This window comes from Bos grunniens, chromosome 13 (genome assembly GCF_055505025.1).
Source record: "Bos grunniens cultivar Pamir isolate PY7600 chromosome 13, Bosgru_T2T1.0, whole genome shotgun sequence".
NCBI lineage: Eukaryota > Metazoa > Chordata > Mammalia > Artiodactyla > Bovidae > Bos > Bos grunniens.
In genome coordinates, this window is record NC_141177.1 from 5,208,447 (window position 1) to 5,227,512 (window position 19,066).

Sequence of the window (19,066 nt, forward strand, 5' to 3'; positions counted from 1 at the left end):
AGGGACAGTGATAATAAAGAGTAGCTACCAGTTATTGAGCATTCAATAAGTGCTTTATGCACAGAATCGCATTTCACTGTTGCAAAATCATGGGGAGGCGGGTATTATTCTTGTCCCCATTTTACAGATGAGGAAACTGAGAGGTTCAGAAGAGGCAATTTACCCAAAGTCAGTCAGCTAACGGATGGATCCAAACCCTGATCCCTGAATGTCTCTGCTCACTCAGCCCCTGCCAGGCAGGGCGAATGGTGCCCAATTACCGATGAGGACGCTGAGGCTCTGGGCAGCAACGTGACACGCCCAAGGTCACACAGCCAGAGAGTGTGAGGGGGGCTTCAGCCCCGGGCTTCTGGCCCCCAGAATCCAGGTCTGGGTTCCTTCCTCCTCTACCTCAACCAAGTCTGTGAAACGTCCCTCGGAGCCATCTGCACCAGCGGCCCCTCCTCCTCGTCTCCCACCTGACTGGATGCAGCCGCCCCTCCGCCCCCATCCCCTCTGGCCTCTCCCTACACAGAACAGATGCTTATGAAAATCCGGAAAGAGCATCCCAGTCGGGAGCAAGCTAAACGTCCATGCGGAGAGCTTGCAGGAGAGCACTGTGGTCTGTCCGCAGGACAGATCCTACACCAAAAATAAATAGATGCGCCCGAGCCGCCGTACCGATGGGGATGGAGCTTGAGAACAGAACCCTGAGTGGGGAAAAAGCAAGTTGCAGAAGCAAACGTGACACCACCTGTTGAATCACACCCACAACCGAACAGTGCCCCGCTCTCTAGGGTGTGCGTGTGTGTGCGTGACCCACAACCAAACAGTGCCCCGCTCTCTAGGGGTGTGCGCGTGTGTGCGTGTGTAAAAGCATAAAGAAACAGTACCCCAGCTCTCTAGGGTGTGCGCGTGTGTGCGTGCCCACAACCAAAACAGTACCCCAGCCCTCTAGGGGTGTGCGCGTGTGTGCGTGCCCACAACCAAAACAGCACCCCGCTCTCTAGGGGTGTGCGCGTGTGTGCGTGTGTAAAAGCATAAAGAAACAGTACCCCAGCTCTCTAGGGTGTGCGCATGTGTGCGTGCCCACAACCAAAACAGTACCCCAGCTCTCTAGGGGTGTGCGTGTGTGTGCGTGCCCACAACCAAAACAGCACCCCAGCTCTCTAGGGGTGTGCATGTGTGTGCGTGCCCACAACCAAAACAGTACCCCAGCTCTCTAGGGGTGTGCGTGTGTGTGCGTGCCCACAACCAAACAGTGCCCCGCTCTCTAGGGGTGTGCGCGTGTGTGCGTGTGTAAAAGCATAAAGAAACAGTACCCCAGCTCTCTAGGGTGTGCGCGTGTGTGCGTGCCCACAACCAAAACAGTACCCCAGCCCTCTAGGGGTGTGCGCGTGTGTGCGTGCCCACAACCAAAACAGCACCCCGCTCTCTAGGGGTGTGCGCGTGTGTGCGTGTGTAAAAGCATAAAGAAACAGTACCCCAGCTCTCTAGGGTGTGCGCGTGTGTGCGTGCCCACAACCAAAACAGTACCCCAGCTCTCTAGGGGTGTGCGTGTGTGTGCGTGCCCACAACCAAAACAGCACCCCAGCTCTCTAGGGGTGTGCATGTGTGTGCGTGCCCACAACCAAAACAGTACCCCAGCTCTCTAGGGGTGTGCGTGTGTGTGCGTGCCCACAACCAAAACAGTACCCCAGCTCTCTAGGGGTGTGCGTGTGTGTGCGTGCCCACAACCAAAACAGCACCCCAGCTCTCTAGGGGTGTGCGTGTGTGTGCGTGCCCACAACCAAAACAGTACCCCAGCTCTCTAGGGGTGTGCGTGTGTGTGCGTGCCCACAACCAAAACAGTACCCCAGCTCTCTAGGGTGTGCGTGTGTGTGCGTGCCCACAACCAAAACAGTACCCCAGCTCTAAGGGTGTGCGTGTGTGTGCGTGTGTAAAAGCATAAAGAAACAGTACCCCAGCTCTCTAGGGGGGTGTGTGTGTGTGCGTGTGTAAAAGCATAAAGAAACAGTACCCCAGCTCTCTAAGGGGGTGTATGTGTGTGCGTGTGTAAAAGCATAAAGATGTTGGACAACCGCTTTGGGAAATTGGCCATAGCTACAAGGACTAAATGTGTGCATCTATAGCCTCACTCTTGAACATACACTAAAAGAACTGTGTTCTTAGGTCTGCCAAAAGATATGCATGAGAATGTTCGTAACAGTGCTATTTGAAATACTGGAAACAAGGGGGAAAAAATGTACATCTCCATGGACAGTACAGCGATTATATGAACTGTGGTCTGTTTACCCAGTGGACTACTGCACAGGGAAGGAACCAGAGACACAAACACGCATCCATCCCACCAGGGTGAGAGAAAGCGCCAGAGACAGAAGAGCACTCACAGAGTGACTCCATCTGTATGCAGTTGGAGAAGAGCAAAACCAAAGGCTCGGAGCGGCCTGTGACAGGATCCAGGTAGTGATCCCACGGGCCATCAGATTACACAGTTGAGACTGGTGTATTGTACTGTGTGTACGTTATACCTCCATCAAACAAACAACAGAAGGACAAAGACGTCGGTGGAATCACGAGCACCAAGCCAGGCCCGCAGTAGCTTCTAGGAGAAATGCAGCCGGGAAGGGACAGGGGCCAGAGGCACCGTCTCCCCTGGGCTGTTTTCTTCTTCAGCCGAGTGATGGCTGCATAAAAGCTGACTGTATGATCTTTCAAATGTTTTTCTGATTGTCTGAAATATAACACTGAAAAAGCAAACCAAAACCAAAACCATTTCCAAGGCTTCTGCTACTCCGGAAGGCACGCTGGTTCCCCACTGCCTACAGGTTGAGGCCCACCCTCGTTTTCATGCCATTCAAGGTCTCCTCCTGGGCCTCAACCTGTCTTTCCAGCCTCCTCTCTCACTCCTCCCCACCAGCCAAGCTGGTCTCTGCACTCTTTCCCTAACACACCTTAAACATTCCCAGCTCCACGCCTTTCCTCCCACCTGGAATGCCCTCCCCATTCCTGTCTACTTGCTCTGTGCCAATTATGCCGAGTGCTTTAAGCTATTAACTCCTGAAATCAGAGGCTGAGCCCTGGGGAGATTGGAGCACTGCTCTCAGCCCAAAACAATCTCCATCGTCACCCCCCAAAAGCGATCCCAGAGAATCCAAGCACAAAGAGTGGTTCTGCTGTGCCACAGTTCCCAGGTGTTCCTCCCACACCCCATTTCCGGAGTCTCCCCGCCCCACACCAATAGAGGAATTCTGGCCCACTACCGATTTCATCTTCACTCATCCCTAAGGGTTGGGTCTGTATCATTCTCATTTTACACTGGGGGAAGCAAAGGCTCAGAGTGTGCAAGTGACTCGTCCAAAACACTCAGCGAAGACTGTCTGGTTCCTGAGACCTTTGCATCTCCTGAAAGCTTGCAATCATGACTGGCTCCAAGCTTGCTCCTGCCTCGTGACGTCTACATGTGCTGTTCCCGCTCCTGGAATGCCCTTTTCCTAGATCTTTCTGTGCCAGCTCCTTCTCATCATTCTGGTTTCTGAATTCAGAGCAGCCCTTTCCAGATCCCACTCCCCGCAACCAGGGCAAAGCACAAGCGTGCTAAGTCACTTCAGTCGTGTCTGACTCTTTGTGGCCCTGTAGACTGTAGCCCGCCAGGCTCCTCTGTCAATGGAATTCTCCAGGCAAGAATACTGGAGTGGGTAGACATTCCCTTCTCTGGGGGATCTTCCCGACCCAAGGGTGGAACCCACGTCTCTTCCGTCTTCTGCACTGGCAGGCAGGTTCTTTACTACCAGCGCTGCCTGGGAAGCCCCGGGGCAAAGTAGTCCCAGTCTTATTTTATTCTAGTCCCATCACTTGGCATTATCTGAAATTGCTCTGAGTATTTATTCCCTCACTTCTCTTCTATCTGCCACACACACAGCCCCTAGGACAGAAGTGCCACGTGCAGGGTTTCTGCCATTCAGTGTGGTGTACCGGGATCCGACACTGCGGGCGCTCAGTGAATGAGCGAGACCACCGCCACTGACTGGCGGTGCCCGCCGGGATCACACACTGAGGGTGCGACAGAGAAGGGGCTCCGCGACGGCGCAGGACCAGAGTCTCTGCTCCTCAGCCCTCAGCTCTACCCGGGGCCAAGGCCGCATATGGGCCAAAGAGGCGGGAACGAAAGGTGACGATGCTCTGGGCCGGGCATCCTGGCAGACCCCATCCCAACCACCAAGCAGGCTGAAGGGCCCCACGTCCCACTGAAAACATGTATTTTTTTGCTCTTGATATTTCTGACTTTGTTTAATGGTACAATTTTGCCCTCATATTGTTGTTAATTTTTAGTTTGGGGTTTCTTTGTCTTGTAGCCCCATTTCCCCAGGTTTTTAGCATTTTCATAGATGCTTATAAAGCCTGTATGGCCCCCATAGGGTAAAGATAAAAAGAGAGAAACACTAAGAAATGGGGAGAAAGAGACAGAAATGAAAGAAGGGACACAGAGGCAGAATAAAGAGAAATAGGTGGACATGGAGAGACAGGTACAGAGAAGGACAGAAGAAAGATGATGAGACAGAGAGAGGAGACACCAAGAGGCAGACGGAGCGAGGGCCCGACGGCCGCGTCTCCTCTGTAGGACATGCGCCTCGCCAACAACTGCAGCGCTTACTGCACACTTCCCTCCTGCAAGCACATGCCACGCACGGTTACGTGAAAAACCGTGAGGTGAGTGTTACTCTCACCCCTGTTGTAGAGGCGGGACACAGCAGGGCCCCCAGCTCACGCCCGGTCACACAGCCAGCCCACGTGAAGCCAGCTCTAAGCGGCAGGTCTGCCCCAGACAGAAGGCCGAGCCACCTCCTCTAGTAACGGGTCTTGGGGTTTCTAGATTTGTTTTAGGGCAGCTCTTTGCAAACTTGGCTGCGCCAGCCAAAGATGGCACGAGTCCTGATTCGACAGGGCCGGGGCGGGGCCCAGGACGGCATTTCTTTCAGCCTCTCAGGTGGGCCCGACTGACGCTGTGGACCCAGATCACATTCGACCAGCACAAGTGTAGAGGCCTCTGTCAGCCTGAGGATCTGATCGGCAGCCTCGGATCTCCATCCAGGCCGCAGGCCCTGGGGCTCCCTCGGCCCCTTTGGGTCAGTCTTCTGTTCTCAGCGCTTCCTGTTGCTCTGCCTTCAGATGCCTGGGAATTCCCCATAAGCCAACTGCTGCGGCACACAAAGACAGCTGCACAAAGATGTCCATTGTGGCGTCGCTTATGGGAACGACGCACTGGAACCACCTAAGTGTCCACCAGCTGGGGACTGTTCAATTACACCGGGATCCATGCGGCCATTAAAAATGGGGGCAGAGCAAAGCTGAAAACATGCATGACACCTGACCCACAGTTCCACTTCTAGGAATACATCCTCCAGACTCGCACATGGACACACAGAGGCTTGCACAAGGCTGTCTGTTGCAATTTGTAGTGGTGAAAGCCTGCAAGCAACTTGATGTCCCTGAATAAGGAACTGGTTCACTAAACAGTTCATTTCTATAAGGGCCTACCCAATGGGCTTAAAAAAAAAAGCAAAAAGGACAGTCCTTTATGCACCTATGTGGACCTTCTCCGAGGTCTACGGTTCCGTGAAAATAACAAGGCATAGAAACAGTGTGTAGGGTCTTCTAATATCTATAAGGAAAACAAGAAGAAAGAAATGATATGTTTTTGTTTATCTATGTGTAGGACTCTTCTGGAAAGCAAAACAAGAAAACATCTCGGCGAGGAGCTGAGGGAACAGGGACAGGCGGGACACAGGCTTTACTGAACTACTTGTACCTCTGGGATTTGGCACCATATAAATGCATCATCGATCAATAAAAATTAATAAATGTTTAAAGAAGTTTAAATGAGAGAAGAGTGCTACATTTGGGGGTGTGGGGAAATGCTTCTGATGAACTGTTGAGGGGAGAAAAAGGAGACGACCCGATCTTTATAATACAGTGTTCACATATACCCATGCGTGTAGGTACAGAGAGAAATGTCTGTCAGGAAACTGTTAACAGAGTCGCTGCTGTTGACGCGCTCTGTTAGTTCATTAATCCTCACAAAGGTGGGGGGAGGAGGATGGGCTGGTGTTGACCCCATTTCACAGGTGGGGAGACTGAGGCCCAAGAAGGGCAGTCTCCTGGCCAAGGTCTCATGGTCAGGGCAGGCAGAGCGAGATGAGCCATGGTCACTGGGCCACAGGGCCCCCTCAATTCCACTTGGGTGATTTTTAATTTTTGCTTTGAATTTTTCAGCGTTGCTGGAATCTAAAACAATGAACCTGCCTATCTGTCTGTCTGTCTCTCTCTTTCTCTCCCTCCCTTCCTCTCCTTTTAAACAAAGTTTTTAAGAAAAGGCCTTCAGAACACCCATGTTCCCACATTAGCCATCCCCCTCGCCTAGCACACATGTACCCCTGGGACTTGCCTTTGAGCCCCAGGTATGAAGAATCCCGGGGACAGCTTTTAAGAAGAGCACATTTTAAGACTTCCCTGGCAGTCATATTAGGTCTTCCCTGATAGCTCAGTTGGTAAAGAATCCGCCTGCAATGCAGGAGACCCCAGTTCGATTCCTGGGTCAGGAAGATCCCCTGGAGAAGGGATAGCTACCCACTCCAGTGTTCTTGGGCTTTCCTTGTGGCTCAGCTGGGAGACCTGGGTTCAATCCCTGGGTTGGGAAGATCCCCTGGAGAAGGGCAAGGCTACCCATTCCAGTATTCTGGCCTGGAGAATCCCATGGACAGTCCATGGGGTCACAGAGAGTCGGACTCGACCGAGCGACTTTCACTTTCACTGACGGGTGCTCCAGAGGATGGGGAGTCCGCCTGCCAATGCAGGAGACACGGGTTCAATCCCTGGTCCAGGAGGATTCCACACACTGTGGAACCACTAAAGCCTGTGGGCCGCGACTACTGAGCCCACAGGCTGCACCTCCTGAGGCCCGAGCACCGAGCACCTGCGCTCCACATGAGAGAAGCCACCACAGTGAGAAACCCACGCACTGCAACAAGAGGCAGCCCCCGCTCGCTGAGACTAGAGAAAGCCCGTGTGCAGCAAGGAAGACCCTGTGCGATCAAAAAAAAAATTTAAGTATATTATATATCAAGCCAGGGCAGAGAGAATGTTCTGGATAAAAGGAGACCAAAGAGATCCTATCAAATGCAGGGCCTGATCCTTAACTAAAGTCCAGACAAGAAAGATAAACACACAGACACACACAGAGCTATTGAGGACGCTTTGGAGCAACCTCAGTAATTTGGACACAGACTGGATACTAGGTAACGTGACCAGACCAATGCTAACTTTCTTGGACGTGATCATGGCACTGGGGTTGGGCCTGGGAATGCCTGCTCTCTTCAGAGGTGCTTGCTGAAGTATTTAGGGTGAAGGGTCAGGATGTGTGCAACCTACAAACATGTCAGCAAAAAATCATGCAGAGAGAGACCCAGAACGCCCATGGGGCCAAGTGTTGAGTGCTGACAGCTGGGGCATCTGGATGAAGGCACTTCAGCGGTTCTGTGTAAGGTTTTTGCACGTTTATAGAAAGACTGAAAATCTTCAAAATAAAAATCTGGGGGAGATCACCGGTTGTCCACACGTGGTGGTATTGAAAGAGACTGACCACAGAGGCGCACCAAGGAACCTTCTGGAGCGATGGAAATCTGTGTCTTGATCACGGCGGTGGTTATGCAACGAAATTCGCAAAACTGTGCACCAAAAAAGAGTGACCTCTGTTGTCAGTTAATAAAGTGACCTTTAGAATTATACTTCCCAAAAGGTGACTTTAAAAAAGAAAACTTGGAGAAGACAAACAGCCAGCTAGGCCCCAACCCACACAGACTCTGCGAACACAGTGGGTCCTGCCTTGGGCCCGCCATGCCTGAGCATGTGCCGCTGCGGACCCCGGGACTCAGAAATGCACAGAGGCTGGCTCTCCAGATACTGGGACCCGCAGCCTGGCCTCGAGGAGCACCCAGGCACCAATGAGACGCCTCCTGCCTCACCGCGTCGGCCTGACTGCAGGGCCTCAGTCTCCCCAGGACCGGTAGCGGCATACTGAATAACTAACTCCCTGTGTCCCACAGAAAGCGGGTCTGGGTGCCCCTCGTAGGAGTGAGTGACCACTCATCTTCACCACTTGGTCCACCCCGCCATCACTGGGTACAGCCGGATCTACAGGGGCCCAGAGGAGGGAAGCAACTTGCCCAAAGTCACACAGCAAGTCAGGTCGCTCTGTCTGGGATGGATCATTCCTAAAGCTTTGAGCCTGAGGTCGTCACATCCAAGCACCCCCATTTCTCAGATTGGAGGCCCGAGGCCAGAGAAAGTGTCAGCGTACAGGTGAGCCATGTCTTGGGAACCCCAGACCCTGCTGCCCTGGCCCTATTTGGTGTGGTTCCCACAGGCAGGCTCCTCGCGGGGTTGCTGGGGAGGTGGAGTGTGAGTCTCCAGTCCTGACCACCATCCTTTGTCATTCCTGCCGTCCCCTCCTGGGCGTCCTCTGCCCCCACCCCACAGGGGCAGAGGGAGGAGGCAGGGGTCCCACGCCCGCCCCCCACCGCCCCAGGGAGTGCCCACATGGCAGAGAGCCACGGATTCTGCCCAGCCCACGAAACTCACCTCACCCAGAACCTGTTTCAACTCCTCCAGCTCTCCTTGGCAGCTGTGGAGGCCTCATTAAGTGATGCCAGTGCCTCCCACACACACCTGAAGAAGGGGAGGGGGCACACACCACGATGGAGCCCTAGGCCACCTTCCCCAGAGACCCCCAGGCCCCCGGAGGGCAGAGACAGCCCAGCACCCTGCCAGCCGGGGCCTGGGTATCAGTGGCCTCGCTGCGAAATGGCCAGGCCACCTTCTCCCCAGGCAGGCCTGCGTGGGTCCTCTGAGCTGTTTAACCTCCTTAATTAACTGGCAGTGATTAAGAGGCCACCTTGGAAGGCCCCCAGGGCTTCGGGGAAGGCTGGGGGCAGGGCCCCCCCAGCCATGGCAGACTCAGAGGCTCCCCGCTCGGCAAAACAGAGAAGAAGCCCCCATCCCACACCAGAGAGCTGAGGGAAAAATAGCCCATCAGCACCCCCCACACCCCCATCAGCTGTGTGATGCTGAGAAAGTGGCCTCGCTTCTCTGGGCCTCGGTTTCCACTGAGAGGAAGGCAGGGTGGCGGTGAGACCTGATTAATGACTGTTTGTGAAAAGGTCCCAGTGATGCTGCTGATAACAGGCCCAGCTATTATTCTGGGAAAGGCATCGAGGAGTGTCTGAGCCCATAATTACCAAGAGGATGAAAACAGTAAGGAACAAGGAGGCCTCGCCCAGTCCTGCCTGCCCCTCATGCCTGCCCTCCTGCCCCGGCAGGGCTCCTCCCAGTACACAGGGACCTTCGGAAAGAAGGTGTCAGACCCCAGCCTGGGCCCTGAGACTTCTGTTCCTCTTCTCAGCACTGAGAGTACTCAACTGTGTCCATCCATTTCTTCACTCATTCATTCGTTCACAAATGTTTATCAAGGAGGGCATGGCAACCCACTCCAGTATCCTTGCCTGGAGAATCCCCTGGGCTGAGGAGCCTGGCAGGCTGGAGTCCCCGGGTGGCAGAGTCAGACACGACTGGAGCGACTGAGCACACAAGCACCCAGATGTCACTCAGTACAGCAGCAAACGAGATAGACGTGGTCATGCCCACGAGAGCTCATTCTACTAGAGGAAATAAATGATAAACAAATAAGAATCCTAGAGGAGTAGGGCATTTTTTTAAGCTGATGTGATAGGGAACAACTGATCTCAAGGGCTTAAGGAGGACTTCTCTGGAGCTGTGACATTAGCGCTGGAAACCAAAGGATGAGATGGAGCTGCCACGGGAAGAGGGTTCCAAGCAGAGTGCAGTGTGTGTGCAAAGGCCCTGGGGTGAGAAACTGGCCTGTTGGAGGAAGCTGGAGCAGGGAGGAAGAAGGGGAGAGTGGTGGGAGGCGACGTCAGAGATGTGGGCAGGGTGGGGAGCGGACCAGGCAGGCCCTGATGCAAGCGTGAGCCTGGATTGCATCCTCGGGTCAGCGGGCAGCTGCAGGAGAAGTTTAAGAGGAGGAGGGAAGGAGTGGGATCAGCTCACCATGCAACGTGGAGGGCCTGCTCAGTGCACACGAGCATGTGAAGTTAGCATCCAGACGGCTGAAGACCCCGAAGATGACGGCCTTGCCCGTCTGTAGAACCCTTTCCCACTGGGGAGTCAGAGCTTGGCTCTACCACTCCCTGCCTCTGTGACCTCAGGCCTCAGTTCCCTCTCCTGTAAAACAAAGATAACAGGTTCTTCCTTTGAAATGGGGACAGGCCCCCCCAACTCACATGGAGAGGATGATCTAAACCCCCAGACACTGACACAGCACGAGTTTCCTGAGCACCTACTATGTGGAGTGAGGATCTGCAGAATGGACCTGCCAGGAGGACTTTGAAGGGGACGCTCAGTCCTCCTGAGGGCTCTGGAGCATCAGTGCCCGAGTTCAGATTCCAGCTGTGCCCCTGAGAAGCTGTGTGCCTGACTTCCCTGGGGGCTCAGTGGACAGGAATCTGCCCGACAATGAAGGGGACATGGGTTCAATCCCTGGTCCAGGAAGATCTCACGTGCCACAGAGCAACGAACCCCATGCCACAACTACTGAGCCTGTGTGCCTAAAGCCTGTGCTCCACAACGAGAGAAGCCGTTGCAATGAGAAGCCCGTTCGCTGGAACAGAGTAGCCCCCACTCACCCCAACCAGAGAAAGCCAGTGCACTGCAGAGAAGGCCCAGCGCAACCAAAAATAAAAAAGTATTATAAACAAGAGGGTTCCTTTAAAAAAAGAAGCAGCAGCTGTGTGCCTTGGGCAAATGTCTTGACCTCTCTGAGCCTCAGTTTCCTCATCTACAAAATAAAGTTAATAATAGTAATAGCTACCTCATGCGGTTGTTGGAAGGATTAAATTAGTTAATATATATTATATATCGGGCTCAGCAGGTAAAGAGTCCACCTGTGATGCAGGAGACACAGGAGACGTGGGTTCAATCCCTGGGTTGGGAAGATCCCCTAGAAGAGGAAATGGCAACCCACTCCAGTATTCTCGCCTGAAAAACTCCCATGAACAGCCCACAGTGTCGCAAAGAGTTGGACACGACTAAGCGACTAAGCAAACAATTGTGTATTATCCATTTCTTAAATCCTTCTTTAAGCAAGCTCCCCACCTCTTCGCCCCACCACCAACTTCCCAGTGCTGGATTTCTTGGCTCAGTCACTGCCCAACAAGTCCAGTCTCACCTCTAGACTGTTTCCTCCCAGCGACAGGAGGGATCCTTTAAATCACGTTCTGCAGAGGACTTCCTCGGTGCCACTGTGGCTCCACACTGCCCCCAGGCCAGGCGACCTCAAGCAGACAGTGCATGTTCCCGGCCACCTCTTATCCCACCCTCATCTTCCCATCGTGCCCCCAGCCTGAGCAACTTCTGGTTCTCTGAATGCCCTGCCTCCGGCCCTTTGCACATGCTGTGCCTTTTGCTGGAATGTCCTTCCTCCCAGTATTCTGCCGGAACGAACTCTTCCTCCTATGGGAAGGCATCTGGGGCTCCCAGGGGCTGCCCCATGCTGCCCACTTAGCACCCCGTGCTCTCCCATCATAGCACCTGTTGAGGGACATGTCAGCTAGACTGGGAGGATGCTGGCAGCCGGAACTGAGTCTGGGGCCTCTCTCTTCTGCGAGGCCAGAAGGCTATCTGTGAAGGGGGGCGTGGCAAATGGAGTGAGTGTTTGAGGTGCCTGAGGTGGGTGACCTGAGCCAAGTTGAGCTGAGGGGAGTTAAATCAAGTTTCGACAAGGTGAGTTGAGGAAATGAGGTGAAGTTGAGCTGAGTTGAGCATTAAATTGAGTTGAATTGACTTGAGTGAATTGAAGTGGGTGAAACTGAGGTGAACTGAAGTAAATTAAACTGAGTTGTACTGCGAGAAACTGAACTGAGTTGAGGGAAGGGGAGTTAAGTTAGGATGAGTTGACTTAAATCAAATTCAAGTGGGTTTTAAACTGAATTGAGGAGCACAGAGTTAATGTATGCTGAGTCAAAATGAATTGAGATGAGAGGAATTAAACTGTGTGAGTTTAGACTGCCGTGAGTTTTGTTGAGTTGAGTTGAGGGGTTCAGTCAAATCAAGTTTAGGTGAGTTTTAAACTGAATTGAGTTAAACCAAAGTTAACTCTTTTTAATTGCTGCCCCAACAGCATTTGTATGGACTTCCCCAATGGCTAAGCAGGTATAGAATCTGTCTCTAATGCAGGAGACACAGGAGACTCGGGTTCGATCTCTGGGTTGTGAAGATGCCCTGGAGGAGGAAATGGCAAGCCATTCCAGTATTCTCGCCTGAAAAACCCTATGGACAAAAGAGCCCGGCAGGCTACAGTCTATGGGGTCTCAAAGAGTTGGACACAACTGAGTGCCTAAGCATGCTTTCATGCATGCAAGGAGCATATTTAGACAGTTTTTTTTTTTTTCCTTTCTCCCTGTGAAGTTTTGATGCCTATCTTCTAATGTACTATTGTATATCTGTTTTTTTTTTTTTTGTATGCATATCTGTGCTTTAGACATAAAAACATTAAGAGATTTTCACCCCACAAGAATCAATTTCCATCCTCTTGGGGGCAGTATCATCCCCATCACTGCCACCCCATTGCCCTTGAGAATGTTAAGTTAGCCTGAGCTGAGGTGAACACAGTTGCAGCTCTTGGAAGGGCTCCATCTTGTCTTCCTGAAGGTAGAAGTTTCTGGGACAAGGGTTGAGACTCCTGCAAGACTGAGGCAGAGGCCAGGCCAACCTCAGTCCCGACTCCCCTTCTGCCCTGCCTAGTTCCCTTCAGCCCATTCCCTCAGCTGTGTAAAAGAAGGAAAAGGAAGCACACAGCCCTGAAGCAGAGATGAGCTCGAAGTGTTGAGCTTAGATGAGGGAGGCCCACGTGACCGGAAAAGTGAGGAGGAGATGACTCGGGGGTGGTGAGGTTCTTGTGGGACATTGGGATAATTGTGGCTTTTATCCTAAGGCAATGTGGAGCCATGGAAGATTCTGAGCAGGAGAGAGACTTGACCTGCCTGGAACTAGAGTCTGGATAGAGGCAGAATGGACTCCCTCCGGGTCCAGGATGGTGCATCTGATTGGCCAAGCCCAGTCACATGTCTATGCTCTAGCTGCAAGGGAGGCTGGAAACCTAGCTTCATATTCCCAGCATCCTTTGTGGAAAGTAGAATCTGCTCACAGAGCTGGGAATTCTCCAAACGTCAGAAGGAGATTCAGATTCTGGACAGTTGAAATAAGTGGCCCAAAGTGACCAATGGTAACAAAATAAATAAATAGAATGCAATGAGGCTGGTTGGGTGGGAGGCGAAAGGTCAGGCTAAACCTGGTAGGAGCTGCCCCCGTCCCAAGACCCTGAGCCAGCCCTCAGATACACAAAGCCGCTTCCTGGTCCCCAGCCTGGGACAAGGACCCTGGGAACACACCGCTGGATCTTGGAATCTTGGGCCAAGAGTTGCTACTTGCACTGCTTTATTTAGCTTTTAAAGGCTGTTCCATCTGTAGCCATGGTGGCCCTAAGGGACCCAGTGGGACATATATCAGTAATGCATGCTCCCAGAGACATCCCCGCCTACAAGAAGACAGGCTCCAGAGCTGAGCAGACTGAAGGTCCAACCTCTGGCTAACAACTTTACGCCCCTGAGTCTCAGTTTCCTCACTGTGAGAGCAGTAGGAACATCCCACCTCAAAAGGGAAGTCACCTCCCCCCGGGATGTCAGGATGGTCTCACACTGGTCATCGGGCATGCAAAGATCCTAATTTCATCCCCCCTGACCACGCACCTACTAAGTGCCAAGCGCCAGACTGGACATCTCACACCTCCTGTCCTAAGCCCCACAGCAAGCCACAAAGGCAGGGCGGAGACTCAGCCCCGGGCTGTGGGACACTGCACCGCGCTACCAAGTCTGTGCTTCAGCTGTGTGCCTGGCCCTGCTCTAGACACTTAATCGGTGTCGGCTCACTTAGTCCTTGCCACCCTCAATGAGTGGAATGCTATGGTTATTATCTCACTTTCTAAGTGAGGCTCAGAGAGAGCGATGGGAACTTGACCATGTTCACCTACTGGGAAAGGGGGCAGAGAGGAGATTCAAGCCCAGCTGAGCTGACCCCAACAACCAGCCCTTCATCTCCCCTCTGCACACCTGGCTCGACACACACCTCCTCCACGAAGTGTCTCCAAACCCAGTCGCCCCACCACCGCCACCCAGCTTGCCCCCATCACTGCATGCCCACTGGCGCTCGTTTGGCTTTTCCTGTAGTTGTTTGCCACAACTGTGAGCGCCATCGTTCCTAGAGTTTTTCCCTTGATATCCCTCCTCCACCCCAGGTCCCCACCAGCCTGCCCCCGCGCACCACACAGGGGGCCTTGGACCAGCAGAGCCCCACCTGCTCCATAACGATTAATGAAACCCCAAACTGTGGCCTGCACTCTTGGTCCAAGCCTCGTGCCTAGTGATCTCAGCTGGCGTGGTGAGGGTGGGAGGGATGAGGAAGCAGTGGAAACATTCGTGGGATGAAGGGGTCTCCCTGCCCCACCCGCCACTCCCTGAGAGGACCTTTGGCAATCAGACAAGGCAGTAGGTTTACCAAGAAAAGGAGGAAGAAGAAAATGCAGGCAGAAGGCAAGAAGCGCATGGCAAGGGTGAATCAACACCCAGTGGGCGGTGGGTGCCTGGATACCAGCCTCTGGGGAGCGGCTGACCGAAGAGGGGATCCACAGCCCAGGAGGAGGGCCAAAGTCAAAAAGAACCAAGCAGAGAGAGGAGGGGTCCCTGAGCTCTGAGCACCGTGTGCGGCTGTTGTCCACTCAGACCTCCGTAACTCCGCCTAGCAGCCCTGCAAGGCAGGTATCCACACCCCCATTTAATGTAGCAAGACACGGAAGATCAGAAAGGTAAAGTGACTTGCCCCAGGTCACACAGCATCTAAGTGCTGGAGCTGAGACACAACCCGTGTTGATGTCAGAAAAGGAGTTAAGACAAAAGCCTTCGCGTCGCACCTGGATTCCAGCGTGGGCTTCCCTGCTTGTGACTGTGTGGCCTTGGCCATGGCCCAGCTCCTCTCTAGGCCTCGACTTCCCAGCACAATGGACAGGGCAACACCCCCAAACTCATTCACTGTCGGTGACATCTGTGAGCTGGCACAAAGTCTGCCTCAAATCAGAGACAGGTACCGTGGGGCTGGTGGTGTGCACCCTATTTGAATGCCCCCATTACTGGGGAGCCCAGTCCCTTACAGAAGTGATTTTCCTCTTAAAACCTCCTTATTTTGAGCTAAATAAAACCTGCCTTTCCCAGGACCATCCCAGGCTGGCTGTGGAGCCCTCAGTACCCTCCACTCCTCCTTTGACAAAATTAAACGAGACCGCTGACCTTGCAGAGAGGGCTCAGTCACTTGACAAGCATTTACTGGGCCCCTACTGTGTGCCAAGCCTTGGTCTTGGCACTAGGGGCACAGAAGTAAACAAGACCGAGAAAGTCTCTGGTATCACGGGGCTGCTGTTCCATGGAGAAGAGACAGACACTAACCCTAGGAACCCTCAGGAAATACAACCACTGGGTCAGTATTCACTGGGGAAATCTAAAGACAAGAAGCATCCAAACAACAGAGAACATTTTGAATTTATTATTCTGATCACCCAATTTTTAAACGACGTCATTGTATGAATGGGATGATATTCCTTCTTGGCTCAAAACCTTTCTGTGGCTCCCACTGTCTTCAGGATCGAGTCTAGATGCTGTACAAGCAACCAGTAGGGTTCCAAATGATCTGGCCCCTGTGGACCTCTCTGATTTTACCCCCTTGCTTACTCCACTCAAGCCACACTAGGCTTCTCCCTGCTCCTGGAATGTGCCAAGCTCTTTCAGCTCTCAGGGCTGCCGCGAGCAGCAAGCTGTCCCCTCCACCTGAAGCTCTGCCTCTCCTTCTCCAGCTGGCCGACTCCTCCAACAGTTGCCATCCTGCACCCCAGGGAGACCCATCTGGATCCAGTCTTGCCTCTGTGTTTGGCTCACTTGGCCTCCCTCCCCCTGCCCCTACGAAAATCCACGCAAAATGGAAAGAAAAATAGCCAGGAAAGAGCGTGAGTCATTTGTTTACAGGCTAATTAATTACTAAGCTCAAAAACTTGATTTCCATTCTTCCTTTTTTTCCCCTCTCTGCCCTTTGAGAATGTTTGGAATCCACATTGTTTCCCAACGCAAAAGTATGTCAAGTGTATTTTTAGCAAACGCACATGATGGCTCGGACTGTTATTCATCCCCCCCGCGTCAGTAAGGAGCCACTCCGCAGAGCGTGCGGGCAGCTGAATGCTCTTCACATGTGGCTCCGGGAGGCCAGCAGGTCTGCCATAGCCTTGATGGCCCTGGGCTCAGTGAGACCTGAGCAGGGTCCAGGACTGAAGGGCTGGGGATAGACGTTCCCGGCTGCAGTTTCTCCTCCTGACCAGGGCTGGCGCTGTGGTGCCAGGGTGGGAGGAGCGATGTCTCCCAAGCTGGCTGAGCAAATGCCTTTTTCCTGGACTAGCAAGGGGGGTAACTTGGGTATTCCGGTGACTTGTCCCTCCACTTTTTGTCTTTTGGAAAGGAGTGGGAGCAGCTTGGTTCAGTGAGGATGGACAAGCCCTCCTATTCTGTCTAGCTGATACTCCTGTGCCTTCTCTGCCCACTTCCCCACCACACACCCTCACTCCCACCCTCCACGCCTGTCAGCCGACCCTGTCACCCACTCCTGCTCTCTGAGAGCCCAGATTGGAAAGTAGGGGCGGCCTTGCAGTGGGAACTCTTCCAAGGGTTTCCTTCCAAGATGGCTGCTTCCACTTCCTGTCCCAAGATGGAGTCCAGCAGCTATGAAAAATCTACTTCCAGCTACTTCAAGGGAATAAGAAAGGACCTGTCTCCAACAGATACCGTTACCCAGCAATAAAGATGGCATTATGGCCGTGGAGAGCAGGAGACTGTCACACTCTAGTGGTTAGGGTTAGTGTGTCCCTGGGCCTGGCATACAGCAGGCACTCAGTAAAGACTCAGTAAAGGATTTGTGACCTGAGTTCTGGGCTCACGGTGCAATATTAGTTAAGTCACGCGCTCTTTCTGAGCCTCAGTGTCCCATCTCGCAAATGGGTAACTGACCTCTAACCCTACAGCTGGCGTCACAAACTCAGCTGCCCGCAAGAGTCAGGGAGAGACACAAAAGTGAAACAGGTTGGGGGCAGCTGTGGCCGGGTAGGGCCCTCGGTGGCAGCCATTCCTCGGCTCCAACACACAGCATTTACAAACCCGGGGTTCCTGGATCCTCTCGTTTCTCAAGGGAAGCCAGAAGTGTGGCTGTTTCTGTGCAATATCCTTAATTTTTAGGGTTGGCAACTCATTTCAACTTTCAGCAAAAGCACAGCATGGGCCAAACCCAATGTGCCTCGAGGCCGAGCAGGCCCTTGGGCCACCAGCTTGAGCCCTTGGTGGTTAGCACTCGTGGTTCGGGAGGCCTTGAACAGGCCTGTCCCGCCCAAGCCTGGGACAGGGGTTTGGGATGGAGGAGGCGGTGGAAGCCTCGCCCCATGTGGGAGTAGCTATTATCCCGGCTTACGGGCAGGCTGGGCTGGACTCGGTGGGCATTGCCCGCAGAGCTCTGCCTTCCACTTAATTAAGGAAGCTGATAATAATCTAGGTGGAGCGTGGAGATAGGTCGAGAATGAGTTAGCAAACTACGGTCGGTTGATTGTATCTATTGTAAAAAGCCCAGATATAATACCAGATTAGTACACTTTGTGTGCCGTTTATAACACCGTGTCATTACGGGACAGACGTGCTATAATTAAGGCCCCAGCGGGCCCCCTTCTCTCCCTGACTCGGCAGGTCCGGGCACCGTGTCTCCACTTAACTCCTTCCTGGCCAGAGTGCTCTGCTCGCGGGGTTTGTAACACAAATCTGGATCAGCCAGGCCCTGACACATCCCACAGGGTGCCAGACTCCTTGCTGGGCACTGGGGGGCAGCGGGAGAACCAAGGCAGCCATGGGTCTGTTCTCACAGAGCTCCGAGGCTGGGGGAAGGAAGGCTGAGAGTAGATATAGACACAAACAAAACAAGTCAAGTTCATGGTAAGTACTGTCAGGGAGCTGGATAGGGGGCCCCAGGGGGAGTCGGGCAGTCGAGGAACCATCTGACAGGCTGGCCAGGGAACCGTCTCCAAATACAAGCTGAAGAGGGCAAAGCATGTTCACTGGCCCTGGTGAGGTTCACTGAGGTGTAGTCTAGGCCGACATGGCCCTTCCTGCCCACCCATGCCCCGATTCAGCAAGACTTTGTGGTGCACCTACTGTGTGCCAGGAGCTTCCCAGGTGGCTCGGTGGTAGACAGTCTGCCCGCCAATGCAGGAGATGCAGGAGACGAAGTTTCGATCCCTGAATCGGGAAGATGCCCTAGAGGAGGAAACGGCAACCCACCCTGGTATTCTTGCCTGGAGAAGGAGGACAAGAAGAGACGTGGACAGAGGAGCCTGGTGGGCTACAGTTCATGGGGTCACAAAGAGTCAGACATGATTGAGCATACAGGCACACACGCGCTACGGGTCAGGCCTGGGCTGAGCACCAGGGAAGGACTGTGAGCAGAACAGACAACAGTCCCTGCCCTGAGGAAGGAGACACGGATTAAACAAATAAAAATATAATATGACAGCGAGTCAGGAAGAAAGAGGGGCTGAGGGTGACACTGGAGGTGTCACTTCAGCAGGGTAGCCAGGGGAGGCGTCCCGGAGGCAGAGACACTGAGATGAGCTCTGAATGGTGCGCGGGATGCAGCTAGGCGACAGAGCTGGGGGAAGAGCATTCCAGATGCATGGAACAACAAGGGCAAAGCCCTGGGGTTAGACCACACCCGGTGTGTTGGAGAGACCGCAAGGAGGCAACTGGAGTGGAGAAAAGTGAGCTAGGAAGGGAGAGTGGTGATGCGGAGGTCAGAAAGGCAACGGGCCGACGAGGCAGGGCCCTGCGGGCCT